The following is a 23,414-nucleotide window of genomic DNA, read 5'->3' on the forward strand; positions in this document are numbered from 1 at the left end:
GATAGATAGATAGATAGATAGATAGATAGATAGATAGATAGATAGATGATACATAGAGCTATAACTAATAGCCATTCCCCAATAGATAAATGGTCAAAGGATATGAAAAAAAAACTTCTCAAATGAATTACAAAGTATTAACAACCACTCTAAAAAATTCTCCAAATCACTAATTATGGGAGAAATGCAAGTCGAAACAACTTTAAGGTATTATCTCATACTCTCAAAATCGGCAAAAGTTACCAAAAATGGCAACAGACAATTGTGGAATAATAGGCACACTAATATATTTTTGGTGGAGCTGTGAAATGGTACGACCATTTTGGAAAGCAATTTGGAATTATGTAAATAAAATTTCTAAAATCCCCATACCCTTTGAACCAGTGACTTCATTACTAAGATTATGCCCAAGGAAGCCATTGATAAGAAAAAAAGTATTCACAAACTCCAAATATTTGTAGCAGCATTTTTTGTGATAGCTAAGAATTAGAAGCAAAGTACATGCCCATCAATTGAGGAATGGCTAAACAAACCGTGGTATATGAATGTAGTAGAATATTACTGTGCTATAAGAAATTATGTGGAAAATAAATATGAAAAGCATGGGGAAATCTAAATGAAATGATGCAGAGTTAAATAAGCAGAGCCAAGAAAATAATATACACAGTAATTTCAGGAATGTAAATACAAAGAACAACACACCAAAAACTCAAAAGTAAATGTAACAAAATTATAAAGATCAAACAGGACTTGAATGAAGAGATATAGGAAGACATCCCCAACCTACTTCTTTATGAAACTGGGAGGTCCACAGATACTACACATTGTACATGTTTTCAGACTTTTTCAATGTATTGATCAGTTATGCTGACTTTTTTTTCCTCTTTTTAAAAAAATGTTATTTGTGATATGGAATGGCTTTCTGGGAGGAGGTGGAGGAGAAATACATGGAATAATTGTGGTGATATAAAAAAAGAAAAGAAAATGTCAGTAAAAACTTATTTAAAAAAAAAAAGTTTATCAAACACCAGATAGTTGTTTAGTTATTTCTGTTTCTTCCTTGTCTAGTACATTCATTGATCTAATTTTCTATTTTTCAAACAATACCAAATTGTTTGGATGATTGCTGCTTTTATATTTGAGATCTGGATTGCTATTCCCCCTTCACTCCTTTTTATTTTTATTTTTTTCAACAAACAAATTTATTTTCTCTTCCTCCTTCCTCCCCCACATTAAAAAGAGAAAGAAAAATAAAATCTTTAACAAATATGCATAGACAAGGAAAACATATTCCCTCACTGGTCATGCTCAAAAAATAGGTGTCTCATATGACCCTGAGGCCATTATCTCTCTATTTGGAGGTAACATGCTTCTTTATTGGTTATCGGGCATGGTGAATGGTAGTTGCATTAGAATTCATAAGTCTATCAAAGTTATTTCTCCCTACAGTATTGTTATAAATTTTTCACCTGATTCTTCTCATTTCATTTTGCATTAGTTTATACAAGTCTTCCCAGATTTTTCTGAAACCATTACTTTCATCATTCCTTATAGCATACAAGTATTCTATTATACAATATGATGTAATTTATAGTTATTAATATTTATTCTATTATACAATATGGTATAATTTATTCAGCTATTTCCCAGATGATCAACAACCCCTTAACTTCTAGTTCTTTGCCACTACAAAAAGAGTTGCTATAAATATTTGTGTACATATGTGTCTTTTCCCTATTCTTTTGTCACTTTGGGTTATGGTCCTAGTAATGGTATTGCTGATTCAAAGATTATGCATAGTTTAGCAATTTGTGGAATGTAGTTCCAGATTTCAGGTATTCTATAGAGATTTGGAACAATATTTCACGTGTTTATTGATAGTTTGAATGCTTTTCTTTGAAAACTGCCTGTTCATGTCTTAGAAATGAGATGCTTAGCAGAAAAACTTGCTGGTGAGATTCCCCAACCCTACCCCAATTATCTTCTTTCTTCTAATTTTACCTACAATGGGTTTTGTTTATGCAAAAACATTTTTAGTTTTATGTAATCAAGATTGTCCCTTTTACTGTGAAAGCAGATCAAAGCATACTTTTTTCACTTTATTCTTTTTCATGTTTTTTTTCTCTTAATCTGTTTCTTCATTCACAAATGTGACTCATGTGGAAATAAGCTCTACATGATGGCACATGTATAATCTATATCAGTTGCCTACCATTTTAGGAAGAGGGAAGGGGAGCAAGTAAGGTAAGGAGAAAAATTTGGAAGTCAAAATCTTATAAAAATGAATGCTAAAAATTGTCTTCACACATTATTCAGAAAAAAACATTATTAAAAATTATTTTTGAAAGATTGTCCATTTTATCTACTGTGATTCTATCTATCCCTTGATTGGTTATGGACTCCTCCCTTATCCATAGATCTGAAAGATCTTTTTTCCTTTCCTTCTCTAATTTGTTCATGATGTCAACTTCATATCTAAGTGAACATATCCATTTGGAGTCTATCTTGGTGCACAATATGAGAATTTGCTCTATATCTTGTTTCTGCCAGACTACTTCCCAATTTTCCCAGAAGTTTTTGTCAAATAGTGACTTCTTACCCCAGTAGGTGGGGTCTTTGAGTTTACCAAACAGACTATGCTGTTCACTTACTTCTGTATGTTGAGTACTTAAACTGTTCTACTGTTGGAGTTCTCTATTTCTTAACAAAATATTTTGATGATTATTTCTTTGTAGAATAGATTGATATCTACTCCTATTATCCCCCTTTTCTTTCCATTTTTTTTCATTATTTTGCTTGAGATTCTTGACCTTTTATTCTAAATGAATTTCATTATTCTTTTTTTCTAATTCTGTAAGATAATTCTTTCACATTTTTATTCATATGGTTCTAAATACGTAACTCAACTAGACCATGTTTTCATTTTTATTACATTGCCTCAACATTCCCATAAGCAATTGAGATTCTTTCATTTACTTAGATATGTCTTTATTTCTGTAAAGAATGCTAGGTGGCACAGTGAATAGAGTACCGGCCCTGGAGGCAGGAAGATCTGAGTTCAAATCTGGCCTCAGACACTTAACACTTACTAGCTGTGTGATCTTGGGCAAGTCACTTATCCCCAATTGCCCCCTCCAAAAAAAATGCTTTATGGTTGTACATATGCAATTCTTCTGTGTGCCTTGGTAGGTAGATTCAGAGTATCTAATACATTCTGTAGTTTTAAATGGAATTTCTCTTTCCATCTCTCCTTGCTGAGTTTTGTTGGCAAAATACAGAAATATTGATGATACATGTGGATTTAGTTTATATGCATCAACTTTGCTGCAATTATTATTTCAGTTAATTTTTGTTGTCAATGTAGGGCTCTCTAAGTAAACCATCATGTCATCTGTAAAAAGTGACAATTTTATCTCTTCTTTGTCTATTCTTATTTTTGCTTATGCTTACTTCTTTTTCTTGTCTTTACTGTGGCTAACATTTTAAGCACAATAGTCATGGTGACAATGAACATCCTTGCTTTATCCTCGATCTTACTGGAAAGGCCTCTAGTCTGTCTCCCCTTTTCATTCCTATCTTTTTTCATTATTTACTTTGATATTGTAGATCTTTTGTTCCTCCAAATGAATTTTATTATTAAATTAATTACTTAATTGTAATTGAGGGAATATTGTTTTTAATATTTTTGTTAACTCTTTTAAGTATCCCTTTGGTAGTTTTACATGGTACTAAATTTATAAATTAGCTTTGGTAGTATTGTCATTTTTATTATACTGGCAAGATCCAATCATAAGTATTACATATTCCTCCATCTATTTAAGTTTCTCTTTATTTCCTTAATGAGCATTTTGTAATTGAATCTATGTGGATATTAACTGTACTTTGATAGATTAATTACCAAATATTTTATGCATTTTGTAATTATTTCTGTTTTTTTAATGAGACTTTCCTATTTTGTATTCAGTTTTTAAATCTCTTCTTCTCACCCCCTCCAACCAAAAACAGAACCATTATAAATATGAATATTCATGTAAAACAAATTTCTGTATTAGCCATGTTCCTCCCACCACCACCACCAAAAAAAAGCAGAAAATATCTTTAAATTTGTATTTACAGTCTGTCAATTCTCTATCTGGAGGTAAATAGCATTTTTCATTATAAGTCATTGGAATTGTTGTTGGTCATTGTGTTAAACAGTTACTGAGTCTTTCAAAGTTTATTATCTTTACAATATTGCTGTTACTGTATAAATTATTCTGGTTCTGCTCACTTCACTTTGCTCACTTCACTTATATGAGTTCTCCCAGATTGTTTTTTTTTTCCTGAAACAATCCCCTTTATCATTTCTTGCAGTACAATATTATTCCATCACATTCATACACCCTAATTTGTTTAGTCATTCCCAATCGATAGTCAACAGTTATAAACATGCAGTGTTCAGAGGAAAAATCAAAACTATCAATAGCTATATGAAAAAATACTCTAAATCATTAATAATTAGAGAAATGCAAATTAAAGCAACTCTGAAGAATCACTTCATACCCAACATATTAGTTAAGGTGACAAAAAAAATATGAAAAATACTGAAGGGAATATAGGAAATAGATACACTACACTCTTGGTGGAGTGTATGGAATGGAGGAGTAAGAATAGTCTGTTCTGAAAAGCAATTTGGAACAATGCCCAAAAGCTATACACATCCTTTGACACAGTGATACCACTAGTGGGTCAAAGAAAGAGGATCAAAGAGATCAAAGAAAGAGGAAAAGGACCCACACGTACAAAAATATTTATAGCAGCTCTTTTTGTGGTGGCAAAGAAATTGGAAACATTTTGTAATTATTTTGAGTGGGACTTCACTGTTTATTATTGTTACTTGGGTTTTGTTATTAAAGAGTGTTCTTTTTGGTAGAGTGTGTTCTTTCCCAATTTATGAGAATAATTTGTCTATTACAGGAAATCATTTTTCTTTAAAAGGTTGATAGACTTCTTTGGAGTCCTGTCTCCCTTGCCTGGATCAAGAACTCCCCTTGACTTCCTGAACATCACCAAATCCTGCCTTATGCTCTCTAGCCATCATTCCTATCTTCTCTCCATTATAACTTTGGATTCTACCATTAGAGAACAATTATGGTCTCTGACAAGTGAGTTTTCACTTAATTTTGCCCAGATCCAAGCTGTTACCATATTTCTAGCATCTCCAAACCACATTTTCCCTCCTCTACTTCTCAGTTTTCTTTTATAATTTACTTTCTCCTACTGGGATATAGTCTCTTTGAGAATGAGGATTTTATTGCTTGCTTATATTTGTATCACTAATGCTTAGCATAGTGCTTGGTATAAATTAAGTGCTTAATAAATACTCTATCATTTATCTATATAGTTAGTTACTTTTCTGTACCTTGCTATAGCTTTTAGTAGATATTTTGGTTTGTTACATGCAAAGGTGTGCTGCAGTCAGCTTGTCAGTTAATTGCTAAATTTCCAGTGTGAGCAGTTACACGTCAGAAATATGGAAATATTACAAATCAGGATTTGATTTTTGTTGTTGTTGATTATGGAGACTTAAGAAAATGGTAGAGAAAATGTTAGTAATGTGGATAATACTTAAAAATGTATTATACAAACTTTTTTTCAAAGAACTAGCAATTAAGCATTTACCAGAATACCATTACTACTTGAATGTGATATTGATGCTATCTTCCCTTAAAGATTTTTTTGAGAAAAAGGAAATTTTGATTATCTTGCCTCTCTTCTGTAGTGCCATCTTCCTTTCACCTGGAAAAGAAGAAAAGAAATTTATATTGAGATAATCCATTTTCTTTTTATTTGTTTTTTTTTGTTGTTGTTTTTTGGAGGGCAGTTGGGGTTAAGCAACTTGCCTAAGGTCACACAGCTAGTAAGTGTAAAGTGTCTGAAGCCAGATTTGAACTCAGGTCCTCCTGACTCCAGGGCCAGTGCTCTATTCACTATGCCACCTAGCCACCCCAAGATAATCCATTTTCTATCTAAATATATTTACCTATAAACATATCCTTAAACGATGTATTATCTAATACTAAAGCCAAATTCTTGGACAACTTCTCCAAAGTATAAAACAATTTATTTCTCCCATTCTGTTTAAATGATTATATTAAAATTTTATCAGAATCTATAGGTTCCTAGAACTGGTTGTTGTATCAAACTCTGTGACCAAGGACACAGTTTGAACTAATGATTTCATATTTAAGGAAATTGTTTAAATCATCTTCATGCTTAATTATTGAAAATTCCACTAGGTGGAAGTATAGTTTCAAATACAGCAGAAAGATTCTCTCTGACGGGAAGAAAAAGCAAAGTTTTTCAAATGGAGTACCAAAAAAGTTTTTTTTAATAATTTACACTTTGCATGGGGAATGCAATGCTCAGATCTAATGTGTATTTTCCCTACCCTGATCAATTTAATTATAGAAGGCCTAAAGTATCTATTAAATAAATAGGAAGAGTAAAGTAGGTATGAACAAGTTCTTTATTTCAAAGGAGTGAAGTACTTTGGTCATTGAATGAAATCAAGGGACTCCACAGAAGAAATGTGTTGGCATTGTTTGAAAGAATCAGGAAAATCTCTGGACCCTTATATGTATTTTTAAAAAAAGTAATTATGAACTTAAGCACCCCAAAAAGAGCATTTCTGTACACATAATAAAACACAAAAAGAGAATTCTCTATGAAAACACAACTTTCCATTTCATTCTGCTGGCTTTTTTTAAAAAAAAGTGCATAACAAATTCTATATGTTATTTTAGAACTAATCTGTGTTTCTTTCTAAACTTTCTTCTCTTCTGTGCATTTAAAAAAAATACTTCATTTCAACCTAGTTATTTTACAGTAAGCCAACTCAGAACCAAACAGTCCATCAGCACTTCCAACAAGCAAATCTAGTAGTGGTAAAAAGAATTTCCCTTGGGGGGAAGGGAGAGGGGGATCAAGTTCTTCCTCTCCCCTTCCCCAGTCACCACCACAGAACTGATGACCTTGTAAACTTCCAATCATAAGAAGATTTGGTCTAAAAAAAAAAAAAAGATTTGGTCTTCTATTTATATTAGTAACAGTATCCCAATGTGAATATTCTGACTAGCTTGAAGAATCTGAAAATGAAAGAAATTGTAGTACACGTTAGTAGAAATCTGAAAGACAAGCCAGAAGTATGTAGCACATTTCAGCATAATCTAGATCAGATCACTTTAATTGAGGAGCAGGTAGTAACTATTGAGCAGAAAGTCTGTTAGCTGTTTGCATATTCCAAGAAGATAAAAGACAAGTAGAAGAAACTATTGTTTCTCTTTTGTTTTTGAAGAGGACCAATTAAATCATGGGGTGATATCTTGACTTGTGGGTGAATTGGATTTAAATGAGGCAAGAGTTACACAAAGTCAGCCTCTTTCTCTCTTCCAGAGTCATCGAAGTCCAGTAGCAAAACAGAAGTCAGGAGGACTGGTGATGGCCCAGGGTGCACTGCATGACCTCGGCATCTTTGATGTAAGACAAAGTTCTAAGCCAGGGGTGGGGAACCTGCAGCCTTAAGGGCACATTCCGCCTTCTATGTCTTTGGGTGTGGCCTTTTGACTGAGTCCAAGTTTTCCAGAACAAATCCTTTTATTAAATGGATTTGTTCTGTGAAGTTTAGATTCAGTCAAGGTTGCTCTTGAGGACCTAGAGGGCCACATGTGGCCTTGAGGTGGCAGGTTCCCCACCCTTGATCTAAGCACTTCACAGCACCTGTTTCGGACACCTTCACAGCTTTTGGAACAAATTGTTCTCATTTGCCCATTCCACTGGGGGACGTCTTCACATGCTTAGAGTGGACATCTCCCTAATTCACTGACAGGTTTGGGACCTGTTGATTACCCTCGATCTAGTTTAGTCTATTTGCTGAGGCAGTTTTACCAAGGTGTGGCCATTGGGCCTGCTACAGCTTCTTGCCACAGGTGAGAGTTGGGTGGCAGGTGGACACCAAAGATGAATGAGAAGCCCTGAAAAATGTTTAGCAAGCCCTCACACCAGAGGTGTCAAGTCCTCTTTGCACACCCATATACTCCAAGGCCTTGGCATATTGGCCCAGGAGTATGATTCTCAGTTTGGGTACAAGAGATCCCAGGTTCATATCCTAGATGATATGAAAGAATTAATTTGTGTGTGTGTTACCAAAAAAACTTTTCTTCACTTTCAAGATTATTTCATAAGAGCTAAAGTATGTCACACAGAACTTATCAAATTTATGGTTCAAGGTCATAAAAAGAAGCAATGCTGTTGATCCAAGGGATATCCCAGTCCCTGAGCTTTGGATATTATGATTGTCATTGCCCTTTTAGTGTGTCACTAAAACTTTTTCCTTTTGAACATCACAATCCTCTGACTTCCTTTTATGTACTTCACTAGAAGCCCTAGACAGATGCTTAGACTCCAGGATCCTCCCATTTCTAGAGCCACCAAAATTTAGATTTGAAATTGAAGGACAAACAACAACAATTTCTGGAGAGACAAGAGCATCTGGTCTTCTGTCTCGCACAGAGGCAGAACACTCCTTTCTCTGTTTAACTTTTGTCCTTAATGTGTTGATAACTTATTCTGGAATTTTAAAAATAAAATACCATTTTATAACCCTTTAAAAATTTTGTTCTAGTATTTTTCTTTCCAAGATGAGAAATCTTTCCAAGTGAGAAATAGTGTAGTATAATGAATAGGGGATCAGTCTTGAGAATAGGAAGCCCTGGATTCAAATCCTGCCTGTGACAAATAGCTATGTGACCATGGGAAAGTCACAAAATAATCACAATAACAACAACAATTATTATTATTATTATTATTACTACCAAAGCTGATATGAGGCAGCTAGGTGGCATAGTGGATAAAGTGTGGGCCTAGAGTCAGGAAGACTCCTCTTCCTGTGTTCAAATCCCACCTCAGCCACTAGCTATGTGACCTTGGGCAAGTTACTAAACCCTGTTTGCCTCAGTTTGACCATCTGTAAAATGAGCTGGAGAAGGAAATTGCAAACCACTGTAGGATGTTTGCCAAGAAAAGCCCAAAAGGGGTCATGAAGAATTGAACATGACTGAAAAATAATTAAACAACATTAATGTAGCCCTTAGTATGGGTCACGCACGGGGTTAAGCACTTTATAATTACTATCTCATTTGATCTTCACAACAATCCTGGGAGGTAGGTACAATTGTTACTCCCATCTTATAGATGAATAAACTGAGTCAAACAGGGGTTAAGTGACTTACTCAAGGGTCACACAGCTAGTAAGTGACTGGATTTGAACTCAGATCTTCTAGATTTCATATCCAGTGCTTTATCCACTGCTCCACATAGGTACACCATAAGGGTTCCTAGCTACTCTCAAACCATAAATTACAGAAGAGGTCTTGGTCATTTTTAGTAAAGTGAATTGTAATGGCAAGCAAAGTAGTATTTTTTGCTGTTTTTCTGGATTGAGTTTTAGCCAATCAAGTGTCTTTGATTGAGTCTTGCCTTTGATTGAATCAAGAATCTTTGATTGAATCAGGAGCCTTTGACTGAATCAAGAGTCTTTGATTGAAAACAGTATATATTGTATTGCTTGGAGGGAGAGGGAGGAGTAGAAAGAGAAGCAGAGCTGAGAGAGAGAAGCATGAAAGGCTAGAGGAACTTGCTTGTGAGGAGGCCTAATAGAAAGAATGGTTGTGATGTTAATGCTCCCTCTGTGGTCTCCGTTAATTTCTCAGACAGAAGCCCTGTCTGTTGGTCTGTGTTGATTTTTCAGATAGAAGTCTTGTCTATTGATCTGTGTTAATTTCTTAGTCAGAAGCCCTGTCTGAGAGTGGAGATCCACCCATGGGAAGGAGGCTTAGCTTAAGCCCCTTTTAAGAGCTGTTTAAAGTGAATTGAGATGATGGTGTGGGTAATGTGTATACATATTGTTGCAGCCCTGTTAAGCTTTGTTTTTCCAGAAACAGAAGCTGCAGGCAGGAGAGGTGGGTTTGGAAGTCAGTCTGAGTTAAGATGGGAGAGGACTTTACTTAGACACTGCTGTTGATTTAAGAGATTATGATTTACTGTGAAGTAGGGGTGGATGATATGGTATTTTCTGCTACTCCTTAAGGATGTGTTGTTGCACCAGGGAAAACCCTAGCCTGGGACCCCCTAATTGTCTAAACAAGTATTTTGGAGAATGTTACTGAATGCAATGATATATCTATGCACCATACGATATACTGAGTGCTTTATATGTGTGTTTATATGTAGATATAGATATACAAATTTTTTTTGCTTAAGGATGATATAAATGTTATGCTTTAATTTACTGCTGAATAAATAGAGAGTTCATTATACTGTGCGATTAGACTCTTAAAATTATTCACAATAGTAGTCCTCAGGTGTGCTGCTGTGGTTGGCATTACATACTAGAGAACCATAGCACAAAACAAATGAAATAATGTATTTCAATGCTTTAAAGATCTATAATTTCAGTGTGGAAAATCTTTTTACTCATACAGGTTGCAAATTCTTTTTTTTAGATTTTTTTCTTCTTTTTGGAGGGGGGAAGGTAGGGCAATTGGGGTTAAATGACTTGCCCAAGATCACATGGCTAGTTTTGTGTTAAGTGTGTGAGGCCAGATTTGAACTCAGGTCCTCCTGACTCCAGGGCCGGTGCTCCATTCACTGAGCCACCTAGTCGCCCCCCTGGTTGCAAATTCTATAACTTCTCTCCCAACACTTTTCGTGACTCTAAACAATTATTTACCTCCACCTCAACAGATGGAGATGTTTCCATCACTACAATTCCTTCCTCCAAGTGGCAGATTCCTGCCCCAAACTGCCTTTTAAGGAAGTGCCCATGCCATCCATACTCACCTGGCTATGGCTTTCACTCCCGACTCTCTGGACTTTCCCACCTTGGTCCAATTATATAAATACCTACTCCTCCATACACACTTTTTAGTCTTTACTCATACACACTCCTTTTATGTCTTTCCATACATACACTAGAATATAAGCTCCTTAAGGACTGCCTTTCTGCTTCTTTTTGTATTCTCAGCACTTAGAACAGAACCTGGGAGACAGTAAGCATTGAATAAATGTTCTATCTATCTATCTATCTATCTATCTATCTATCTATCTATCTATCTATCTATCTATCATCTATCTATCTATCTATCTATCTATCATCTATCTATTTATCTTAGGTGTTAGTCTCTGAGTTGTTATGAATAAAAACATTACCACTCAGGAACCAACCTGTTAATATGCCTCTCCAAACTTAACTAGACTAATCCTTGAACAAGAGAAATGAAGTCCCTTGTTAAGAGTTTATTTGATTCCTTAACTGCACTTTACCAACCCAATGAGGATTAGGAATTTAGGAGGTTATAACTGTGAATGTATCAAAAGTACTACTCTGATTCCTAATTGTGCCATGAAGGTAGTTCTGGCTTCTTGAAGGCGTTAACAGAGTTTATGTTCTGGTGGTTTCTACCACACTAGAAATATTTCAAGTTTATTCCCCTAAACAATTTATATGTTTTCCAAGGACCAGAGGAGAAAATGTGGAGAAACTTGGAACTAATAGGCAAACTATTTCATGGTACAAATTTTTTGTTTTGGTATCTCAGAACTTTTATAGAGAAAATGGAGAGATACTGATGGGACAATAATACAATTATAAGAATGCACAGCTGGTTGGATAGCCAGATTTAAAAAGTAGCTTTTAATAGTTGAATATCAACACAGCAAAATATTTCCAGTGGAGTAGTCAAAGGATCATTGTCTAGTCCTGGGTTATTTAACATTTGTTATCAATGACTTGAATAAAGGCATAAATGATATGCTGCTCATCAAATTTGTGGATAACATAAAACAGGGAAGCATAGTCAATAAACTAGATGACGGAGTCAACATCTAAAAGGCTCTTGATGAACTAGAATAAGCAACTGAATCTAACAAAATGAAATTCCACAGGGGAAAACATAAAGTTTTGCTTTTGTGTAGGAAAAAAATCAATGCCATTATTACAAAAGGAGGGAGGCAGAGTTAGTAGCTGTTCTGAGAAGAATATTTGAGTTTCAGTGAACTGCAAGCTCAATATGAATAAGGAGTCTGATGTGGAAGCTAATAAAAAAAAATGTCATCTTGGACTGCATTGAATAATAGCTTCCTGGAATAGAGAAGTAGTAATTCTACTGCATTCTGCTCTCATCAGGCACTCTCTATAGTATGGTGTGTAGCTCTGGGTGCCACAGGTTAAGAAAGACACTGATAAGTTAGAAAACGTGCAAAGGAAAGCAACCAATGTAGTGAAGGGTCTTGAGTCCATAAAGATCATTTGAAGGGTCTGAGTATGTTTATCCTGGAGAAGAGATCTCAGGGAGGACATGATAGTTGGATGTATTTGAAGGCTGTCATATGGAAAGGGGATGAGACTCAATCTGTTTGGCCACAAAAGGCAAAACCAGGAACAATAAGTAGAAGCTGCAAAAAGGCCAAGTTAGTCTTGATGTCAGGAAAAACTTCCAAACATTTAAAGTTGTTCAAAAGTGGAATGGGCAGCACAGAGACATAGTGGGCTCCTCCTCCTTGGAAGGCTTCAAAAAGATACAATACTCCTATTTGTCATATATGTTATAGTGGGAATTCTTTTCATGGAATTGAATGGACTAAATGGCCACTGTGGTTCCTTCCAACTTCGAAACTCTTTAATTCTGTGATTCTGTGCCAAAGATGTCTGCCATTGTCACTGAGAATGTCTACTACAAAGTCCAAATGGAAGGATTTCTTTAGACAGTGAAGTTTTCCAGATGCTCTTATTTGTGAATGACATTGTGTTGCTTACATCAAGTCTCAGGACCCCACAGAGACTCTTAAATGAGATATATAACCACACAAAAGATTTTAGCCTAACCTCGTACACAAGAGAAAGGAGGTGGATTAAGGTTGCCTATTCTCCTGACCATAATAGGTTAAATGGACAATTCATGGACTGTATATATGTTTCATATATACATACACACATTGTATGTATGTATACTGGATGATGAAATGGTTCCAGAATTGAACAGCATGGGGAATTAAGACTGGATTGCCTTTAAGGAACTATATAGTACTTTTAATGAGCATCCCCTCTGCCCTGCCTCAGTTCATCTTTTTTTTTTTTTAACAATAACATTTCTCATTAGGCTGTGAGCTCCTTAAAAGTAGAGGCTTTTTCCCCCATGTATACCCAGCACTTAGCAAAGTACCTGGCACATAGTAAGTACTTAATAGATGTTTGTTGAGGGGCGGCTAGGTGACACAGTGAATGAGCACCGGCCCTGGAGTCAGGAGGACCTGAGTTCAAATCTGGCTTCAGAATTTTAACACAAAAAACTAGTTGTGTAAACTTAGGCAAGTCACTTAACCCCAACTGCCCTACCTTCCCCCTCCAAAAAAGCAAAAAACAAAAGAAAACACAAACAAAAAAAATGAAACAAGAAGAATAAAGTTGTTTTTAAGATTAAAAATAAATGTTTGTTGACTTGATTTGACTTGACTCCTGATGAAGTTGTGTGACCATGACTTATGGAATATCCCATCTCTGAAGAACTGAATTTGATTATCACCCAAATGGAGAGGTGTATGATGGATGTGAGCAGGCTGCAACACATTAGCAATGAGGAATCATGCGGGAGAAGTGGAGTGAAGAATGTTATCAGAGATGTATGCCCAGAAAAAAAGATGGGCCAGTCACCTGGTGCAACTGAACGATGGTAGATGGAAGGCCTGAGTGTTTCATAGGATCTATGAGAGTGGATTTGACAGAGGAGATGCACAAAAGTTACATAGTTACATACATAAAAAAGTTACGTACAACGCAGGCATGGTGGCATTGCAGTCTACATCACTGGAAGTGTGAGGTCACAGATGTATTGAGGTATCTAATATTTATTGTGGGGAGTTGACTATTCCAAATGGAAATAAGATTAACTCCTATTTTGCTCTAAAATGTGTTCAACAATCCCCAAGTGCTCCCTTCTTTGTCTCTGGATGGGGATTATAGGTTCTTTCATATTTTAAAATATATTTTAAAACCAAGGGGATTCCATAGCCAAATTAGTTTCAGGAAAAACAGTATTAGACTTGTAATGGAAGGATAAGGAGAAGGATAGGTTATTTTCAAGAATGGGAACATTTTGGGGGAGAGAAACCAGAGTCCCTCTGTCCACAAAAATACAGAAGTTTGTAAAAAAGAATGGGGTAAGAACCAAAGGCAAACTTTATCTACTTTTCAATTTTACCTAAGTTGCCAGTGGTGGTAATTATTCATCCTGCCATTGAAAATCAACTTATGTGCTACCCTTAGCATTTCTACTATAAGTTGCTGATTCCTACCTTAGATCAATACAAATTTCATGGGTAATAACTCAATATAGCTAATGCAGGGATAAAATGCTAAGAAACAAAAAAATTCCCTAAAACAATATTCTCTTAATTTGATGTATTCCCCCTAATTCATGTAATGCTCCCTTCACGTCTTGCAAATTTGGCATTAATTTTCTGTATAGCTTGCAAAATTTAATCAGTTTCATCTTGAATGAGGAAAGAAGAGTATTGGATCACTAGAAGATAAATTTGACTCACTTTGCTTCCTAAGTATAATCCACACAAGTCTATTTTAGCTGCACTATATAGTAACAGTTTCAATGTTCTGGATTTTTATTTTGATGTACAACTTTTATGATAATCTGTAACTAATACTTAATAAATTTTATTTAATCACAACTAATAAAATAACTTAGCCTATAGCTATTCAACAAATACAGCACCTACATGAATAAAAAATATATAAAAATTTCAGATAAATAAATAGATATCTCAATCACAATCCATGTGGAATTTTGAATGCATCATTCTATTATGTTGGTGAAGTCTTCTCTTGTAATACAGGTTTGGGTGCCAGGGATATAAGAACTACAGAGAACCCACCATGGCATAATTTCTCTCTTCTATTCCCTTTCTTCCTTGGCTTTCAGGCTTACAAAAAAGAAAATGGAGAGATAGATAGATAGATAGACAGACAGACAGACAGACAGATAGATAGATAGACAGATAGATAGATAGATGTACATACACATATACATTTATGTAATATACATGTAATATACATCTAGGATAAGGGTTTTTGTTAATTTTTTTTTCTTTTTAAAAGTTTTATTCAGGGGCGGCCAGGTGGCGCAATGAGTAAGAGCACTGGCCCCAGCGTCAGGAGACCTGGGATTGGTTCCGGCCTCAGATACTTGGCACCCACTCAAAATAACTGGCTATGTAACCTTGAGCAAGTTACTTAACCCCAATTGCTTTAAAAAAATAAATAAAAAGAAAAAAAAATTTTTAAGTTTTATTCATTTTTTAACAAATACAAAAAGGACATTTCCATGTATACACAAAAACATAAAAAGAGTATTCAATATAAAACCATGAATTTCCATGTAACACTGTCTACATTGAAAAAACAAAACAAAACTATGTAATAAATACTACATATGGTTTTCAAGCTACCCTGCTTTTCTGTGCTTCTTTTTAAGTTTTGTTGTTTTCTGCTCACTTAAAATATTTTTTCCTCTCTCCCTCCCCATCCTGCCCTAGAAAAGGCTACCATTAGATGCAAATATGTGTGTATATGTAAAACCATACCATACATACTTCTATTTATCAGTTCTTTCTCTGGATGTATATAGCACCTTCCTTCATAGGTCCTTTGTAGTAGATTTGAGTACTTGTGATACTCAAGTTGTCCTTAGAACAATGTTGCTGCTACTGCATACAATGTTCTCCTCATTTCACTCTTTTTTATTTCATGCAAGTCTTTCCATGTTTTTCTAAAATCATCCAGCTCATTAATTCTTACAGCAGAGTAGTATTCCATCACAATCATATGCGACAACTTGTTTTGCCATTCCCCAATTGCCTGGCATCCCCTCAATTTACAATTCTTTGCCACCACAAAAAAGAGCCTCTATAAAAATTTTAGAATATGTAAATTCTTTTCCTTTTACACTAAACACCCTGGGAAACAAACCTAACAGTGGTATTCTCAGGTCAAACAGTATATACAGTTTTATAACTCTTTGGGTATAATTCCGGACTGCTCTCCAAAATGGTTGGATCACTTCATACCGTGTTTCCCCGATAATAAGACACTGTCTTATTATATTTTTTTTGGACAGAAAAACACCAGAGGGCTTATTTTCAGGGGAGGGCTTATTTTAATGAACATTGACAGCAATTTTAATAAACAGGTAAATGTGAACAAAAAAATGTACCTTTATTCAATAATGAATTCAATAAAGAACAGGATGACGCGCTCACTGCTGCAGCTCTGATTGGATGCAGCTTGGAGCGCGGCGTGCGTTTCACCAGAGGGGGGGGACGGTAGCGTGTAGCGCAGGGGATCACCTTCACTACAGTAGCAATCTCAATAGGGCTTATTTTTGGGGGAGGGCTTATTTGAGAGGAATCTTACACAGTAAGGGGAGGGCTTATTTTCGGGATAGGTCTTATTATCGGGGAAACACGGTACTTCATAGCCACTTTGATAGGTATGAGATATATCTCAAAGTTGTTTTAATTTGCATTTCTCTAAACAATAGTGATTTATATAATTTTTTCACATGACTATATATAGTTTTATCAGAAAACTAAAAAAGACAAAACCAAATCAAACCCTGCCTGTTCATATCCTTTGACCATTTATCAACTAAGGAATGACTTCCATTCTTATAAATCTGACAAAGTTCTTTATATATTTGAGATATGAGCCCTTTATCTGAGACACTGTCTATAAAATTTTTGTCCCAATTTTCTGTTTTCCTTTTAATCTTGGCTACACTGGTTTTATTTCATAAAACCTTTTAAACTTACTGTAATCAAAATTACCCATTTTACACCTCACAATGCTCTCTATCTCTTGTTTATTCATAAATAGTTCTCCTATCCATAAGTTTGACAGGTAATATGTTCCATGTTTTTCTAATTTTCTTATGATATCTCCATTTATATCTAGGTCATGTATATGTTTTGGCCATATCTTGGTAAGTGGTGTAAGATATTGGTCTATGTCCAGTTTTTTTCAGACTTCTTTCCATCTTTCCCAACAATTTTTTTCCCCATTTTTCAAATGCTTTATTAACTTCTGATTTACATCATTCATTTCCTCCAGATTTTGAGTTACAAATTTTCTCCCCATTTTCCCCCTATCCACTGCCCCAAAATAGCAGTTACACAGGATATACCCTCCTCCAAATTGCTCTTTCCTATATCTTCTCCCATACCTCCTTCGACTTTTCCAGTAGGGCATGGTGGATCTCTATGCCCCAGTGCCTGTATATCTTATTTCCCAATTATATGTAAAATAGTATTAGTAATAGTATATATACGTATATGTATATATGTATATATATTTAAACATTTGATTTTAAAACTTTGAATTCTAGATTCATTCCCTTCCTCCCTTGTCACCCACCCTTACTGGGAAGATAAGCAGTTCAGTATAGGTTGTATATGTGTAGCTAATACAAAACATTAACATAGTAGCTATATTGTAAAAGGCTGGCTGTATTTCCCTCCCTCCTATCCCACCTCCCACTTGTTCTATTCTCTACTTTGATCCTGTCCCTTTTCAAAAGTGGGTGCTTCCAACTTCCCTCCCCCCCAGCCTGTCCTCCCTTCCATCATCCCCTCTCTCATCCCCTTCCCCCCCTACTCTCCTGTAGGGTGACATACCCTATATTTAGGTATATATGAATGAAATGTGTATTTCATTCCCTCCTGTGGCAGAAAGCACCCCAAGCCTCCCCAGGGTCACTACCACCACAGGTTCTTGGATCTGCTTTGATAAAGGAAAGCAACTCAAAATGGGTTAACAAGCTTACTTTAATCAGTCAAACATGTATTGTTTACCTAGTTCAGGGGAAAAAGGTCAGCACCCCAAACTTCAGAATAGGCAGACAGAATTATCAAGTCAGAGAAACAGATCAAGTAGACAGATTTCCAAACTGTCCAATCATTACATACATACCAAATCAACATCTGGGGTTCAACATCTGGGTTTTTCAAAGCCGGGGGGCTCTGGACAACAGCTTCCCATAATCCACATCAAATCACAGAACAGTTCTCAAAGTGAGCCCCAAAACAAAGCTATAAATCAGGGCTTATAAAGCCTTCTCCTGGCTCAGAGAATGTAACAACCTTATTGACTCACTGGCCAATCAAGAAGTATCTACTGAAAAACAAGCCTCCTACCCTAGGCTCCAGTTGCACTTTAGCCTAGGGGCAGGGAAGATCTTTAAATTTACATTCCCATTACACCTCCCTGAGCCAAATTCAATGAGAATAAGGTTGACCAATTCCCTTTTGCCTTCCTATTCTTCCCCTACATTGTAACCATTTTCCCTTGCCTCTTCTCTATGAGATAGTTTACCCCATTCTGTCTCTCCCCATCTCCTCTCATTATATTCTTCTCTCACCTCTTAATTTCACCTTTTAAGTATCATCCCTTCCTATTAAATTGGTCCTGTGCCCTCTATCTATGTATACCTGTAAACACATATACACACATTCACATATGTATTCATACGCCCGTATACCCTCCGATAGACATACACACACACACACACACACACACACACACATATATACACACAGATACACACATATATTTATTTCTATTCCCTTCAACTATTTTCATACTGAGAAAAGTTTCATCAGTTACAATTATTGCTTTTCCATGTAGGAATGTTAATAGTTCAACTTTGATAAGTTCCTTGTGATTTCTTTTCCCTGTTTACCTTCTCCTGCTTCTCTTGTTTCTTGTATCTGAATGTCAAATTTTCTATTCAACTCTGTTTTTTTTTTCATCAAGAATGATTGAAAGTCCTCTATTCCACTGAATGACCATATTTTCCCCTGAAACATGATACTCAAGTTTTGCTGGGTAAGTGAGTCTTGGTTTTAATCCCAGCTCCTTTGCCCTCCAGAATATCATATTCCAAGTCCTTCAATCCCTCAGTGTAAAAGCTGCCAGATCCTGTGTTATCCTGATTATGTTTCCACAATATTCAAATAATTTCTTCCTGGCTACTTGTAACATTCTCTCCTTGATCTGGGAATTTAGGAACCTGGCTATAATATTCCTAGGAGTTTTCTTTTTGGGATCTTTTTCAGGAGGTGATCTGTGGATTCTTTCAACCTCTATTTTTGCCCTCTGCTTCTAAAACATCAGGGCAGTTTTCCTTGAGAATTTCTTGGAGGAGGATTTCTAGGTTCTTTCTTTGATGATGGCTTTCAGGTAGTCCAATAATTTTTAAATTATCTCTCCTGGATCTATTTTCCAGGTCAGTGGTTTTTCCCATGAGATATTTCACATTGCCTTCTGTTCTTTCATTTGTTTGGATCTGTTTAACAGCATCTTGATTTCTCATAAAATAGCTTCCATTTGCTCCAATCTAGTTCTGAAGGAATGATTCTGCTCAGTGAGCTTTTGAGGTTCTTTTTCCATCTGGCAAATTCAGCTTTTTAAGGCATTCTTCTTCTCATTGCCTTTTTGAGCCTCTTTTGCCATTTGAGTCTATTTTTCAAGGTGTTATTTTCCTCAGTCAGGCTGTTGACCCATTATTTTGTAATTTTCTTGCATCATTCTCATTTCTCTTCCCAATTTTCCCTCCATTTCTTTTATCTGTTTCTTAAGGTCCTCTATGGCCTGTAACCAGCTTGTATTTTCCTTTGAAGCTTTTGGTGCAGGAGTTCTGACTTCACTGTCTGTAATGGAAATGCAAATTTGGAAGATCTTCCCTGCCCCTAGGCTAAAGTGCACCTGAAGCCTGGAGTGGGAGGCTTGTTTTTCAGTAGATACTTCTTGATTAGCCAGTGAGTCAATAAGGTTGTTACATTCTCTGAGCCAGGAGAAGGCTATATAAGCCTTGATGTGAGGCTTTGTTTTGGGGGCTCACTTTGAGAAGTGTTCTGTGATTTGATCAGATGAAATTCTGGGAAGCCATTGTCCAGAGCCCCCCCCAGCTTTGAAAAACCCAGATGTTGACTGGGTATGGATGTAATGGTTGGACAGTTTGGAAATCTGTCTACTTGATCTGTTTCTGTCTTGATAATTCTGCCTGTATACTTTGAAGTTCGGGGTGCTGACCTTTTCCCCTGAACAAGGTAAACAATATATGTCTGACTGATTAAAGTAAGCTTGTTAACCCATTTTGAGTTGCTTTCCTTTAACAAAGCAGATCCAAGAACCTGTATGGGCAGCCACCCTGAGGACGCTTGGGGTGCTTGCCACTACACTCTCTTCCTCCTGTTCCATGCTTTGCTCCTTTTTTGTCTCCAAAATAGGAGTCTAGTGTTGGATTCTTCTGTTTACTTTGCTTCCTTTGCCTGGTCATGTTGCCACTCAATTATTTGACTTTTGGGCTTTTTGCCACAATAGGACTCTGCTACCAGGCAGGAGAGTTTTCTTCCCAAAAGCTGGGGTTTTCTCAGCTGCCGAAGTATTAGTTGGGTGCCCTCTCTGAAGCCTCCACATGCTCTGGCAAGCTGGTCACACACCCCAGGACCTCCACCCTAGACTACAATCCAGATCCAAGCAGGTTAAAGCAAGAGCAATTACCCCTCAGAATGGTTGCTTGGTCCCCCTACAGTCTGCAGGCCAGCAGCTGAAGCTGCTATAGGCAGCAGCTGTGTCACAGCCCTCAGCGGCTTCTCACCCCAGGGGCAAAAACCTAAGCACTCCCAACTACTGGGTCCCAAAGTCCACACTGCACTGATCTCTCATTTTGTCCTTAACATCTATGTGTTGATAATTCTGGATTGCCACACCTGCTGGTGATCTGTAGTCCCTCGCCATGGGGCTGGGCTCTGCTCCCAGAGCGCTGTGCTGGCCGATTCCTGCCAGCCTGCAGGACTGTCCTCAGCAGGAGGTTAGCTTCTATGTGTCATTTTGTGGGTTCTGTAGCTCCAAAGTTTGTTCAAAGTCCCCTTTTACATGTATTGGAGGTGGTGAGAGCCAGAGCTGTGTGGAGGTCCTGTTTCTACCCAATTTTTTTTTTTCTAAATAATGAATTCATATCCCAAAAGCTTAAATCTTTATATTTGTAAAACACAAGGTTATTATAATAATTTGTTACTGTGTATTGTCTATTCTGCTCCACCTTTTGATTTCTTAGCTAGCACCAGATAGTTTTGATAATTACCATCTTATAGTATATTTTAAAATTTGATACTTTTAAGCTTTCTTCCTTTACTTAAAATCAGTCTCTTCAATATTCTTGACCTTTTGTTCTTCTAATTGAATTCTGTTATTATTATTTCTAGCACAGTAAAATAAGTTTTGGTAACTTAGTTGGGATGACACTGAATAAACAAATTAGGTGAAATTGTTGTTTTTATTATATTGGCTCTGTCTACCCATGAACAATTTTATTTATTTATTTATTTTAAAGCAATCAGGGTTAAGTAACTTGCTCAAGGTTACACGGCCAGTTATTTCTGTGTGTGGTGCTAAGTATCTGAGCCCAGATTTGACCCAGGTCATCCCGACACTGGAGCTGGTGCTCTTGCTTGCTGTGCTACCTGGCTACCCCTACTCATGAACAATTAGTTCTCCAATTATTTAAATCTGATTTATTGGGAAGGCTTCTAGCTTTTACCCCATTACAAATAATGGTAGCTGATAGTTTTATTTTAAGAAAAAATCCTCTTATATTGATGTTTCCAATTATTTTTAATAGTAATGAGTGCTTTTTTTTTTATCAAAAGTTTATTCTACATATATTGATATAATCATAAGGTTATTATTACTTTTATTATTGATACAATCCTGATATAAAATCTTTTTGTTCACAATGTATAATCTTTATAATATATTGTTGTAATCTCCTGGCTAGGATTTTAGCATCCATATTCATTAATGAAATTGGTGTATAACTTTCTTTCTGTTTTTGCTTTTCCTGGTTTAGGTATCAGTACCATATTTGTTTCATAAAAAGCATTTGGCAGGACTCCTTCTTTGCTTATTATTCCAAATAATTTATTTAATATTAGAATTGGTTTATCTTTAAATGTTTGGTAAAATTCACTTGTAAATCCATCTGGTCCTGATGCTTTTTTCTTAGGAAGCTCATTTATGGCTTGTTTGGTTTCTTTTTCTAAAATAGGTTTATTTAGATATTTTATTCAGTTCTGTTAATCTAGGCAATTTATACTCATAAATATTCTTCCATTTTATTGAATTTGTTAAATTTATTGGCATATAATTGGGCAAAATAACTCCTTGTTATTACTTCGATTTCATCTTCATTAATCATATATTCAGCCTTTTCATTTTTAATACTAGTGATTTGGTTTTACTCTCTCCTTTGTTTATTCATATTAACAAATGTCCATTTTATTTTTTTCATAAAACTAATTCCTAGTTTTATTTATTAATTCTGAAGTATCACACTCAGTTTTGCTGGGTAGGTAATTCTTGGATTTAATCCTAGCTCCTTTGACCTCCAGAATATCCATATTCCAAGCCATCCAATCTCTTTGTAGAAGTTGCTAAATCTTGTGTTATCCTGATTAGGTTTCCACAATGCTGGAATTGTTTTTTTCTGGTTGCTTGTGATATTTTCTCCTTGGCCTGGGAACTCTGGAATTTGGCTACATATTCCTAAGAGTTTTTCTTTTGGGATCACTTTTAGGAGGTGATCGGTGGATATCTATTCTCTCTTCTGGTTCTATATTTATTAATTCAATAGTTTTCTTACACTCAATTTTATTGATCTTAGCTTTAGTTTTTTAAGTATTCCAACTTGGTGTTTAATTGAGGATTTTTAATTTGTCCTTTTTCTAGTTTTCTTTTAAATTCTATTCTAATTCTTTGATCTGCTCCTTCTCCATTTCATTGATATAAGCATTTAGAGATAGAAATTTTCCTCTGATTACTGTTTTTGCTTTATCCCATAGGTTTGGATATGTTATCTCATTATTGTCGTTCTCTTTAATTAAATTATTGTTTCTATGATTTGTCCTTTAACTCACTTATTCTTTAAGATTAGGTTGTTTAGGCTCCAATTAGTTTGCAATCTGTTTCCATGTTCCCCTATTGAATATAATTTTTTGTTGTATTGTGATCTGAAAGGATGAATCCAATATATCTGCTTTTCTGAATGTGACTATAAAGTTTTTGTGTTCCATTATACAGTCAATTTTTATAAAGGTACCACTGAGCAAAATGTGTTTTCCTTTCTATTCAGTTCTCCCCAGATATCTATCATATCAAACTTACCTAAAATTCTATTTACCTCCTTAACTTTTTTCTTTTTTTTATTGTTAGATTTATATAATTCTGAGAGGTAAAAGTTAAAGTCCCCCAC

The 23,414-nt window shown here is 35.7% G+C and overlaps 1 long non-coding RNA gene across 1 annotated transcript in view; it reads left to right on the top strand.

Moving 5' to 3' along the window:
• Window positions 1-7,566, top strand: part of LOC138159156 (uncharacterized) — a 12,254-nt gene extending 4,688 nt beyond the window's left edge. The window contains exons 2-3 of the long non-coding RNA XR_011167824.1: window positions 4,957-5,144; window positions 7,435-7,566. This is a non-coding gene — a long non-coding RNA (uncharacterized lncRNA). The remainder of the gene's footprint in view (window positions 1-4,956; window positions 5,145-7,434) is intronic.
• The last annotated feature ends 15,848 nt before the right edge of the window (window positions 7,567-23,414 follow it).

The sequence above is a fragment of the Petaurus breviceps genome, unplaced genomic scaffold, assembly GCF_028583685.1.
Source record: "Petaurus breviceps papuanus isolate PSGF00001 unplaced genomic scaffold, PetGlider_PUasm1.0 175, whole genome shotgun sequence".
Classification (NCBI taxonomy): Eukaryota; Metazoa; Chordata; class Mammalia; order Diprotodontia; family Petauridae; genus Petaurus; species Petaurus breviceps.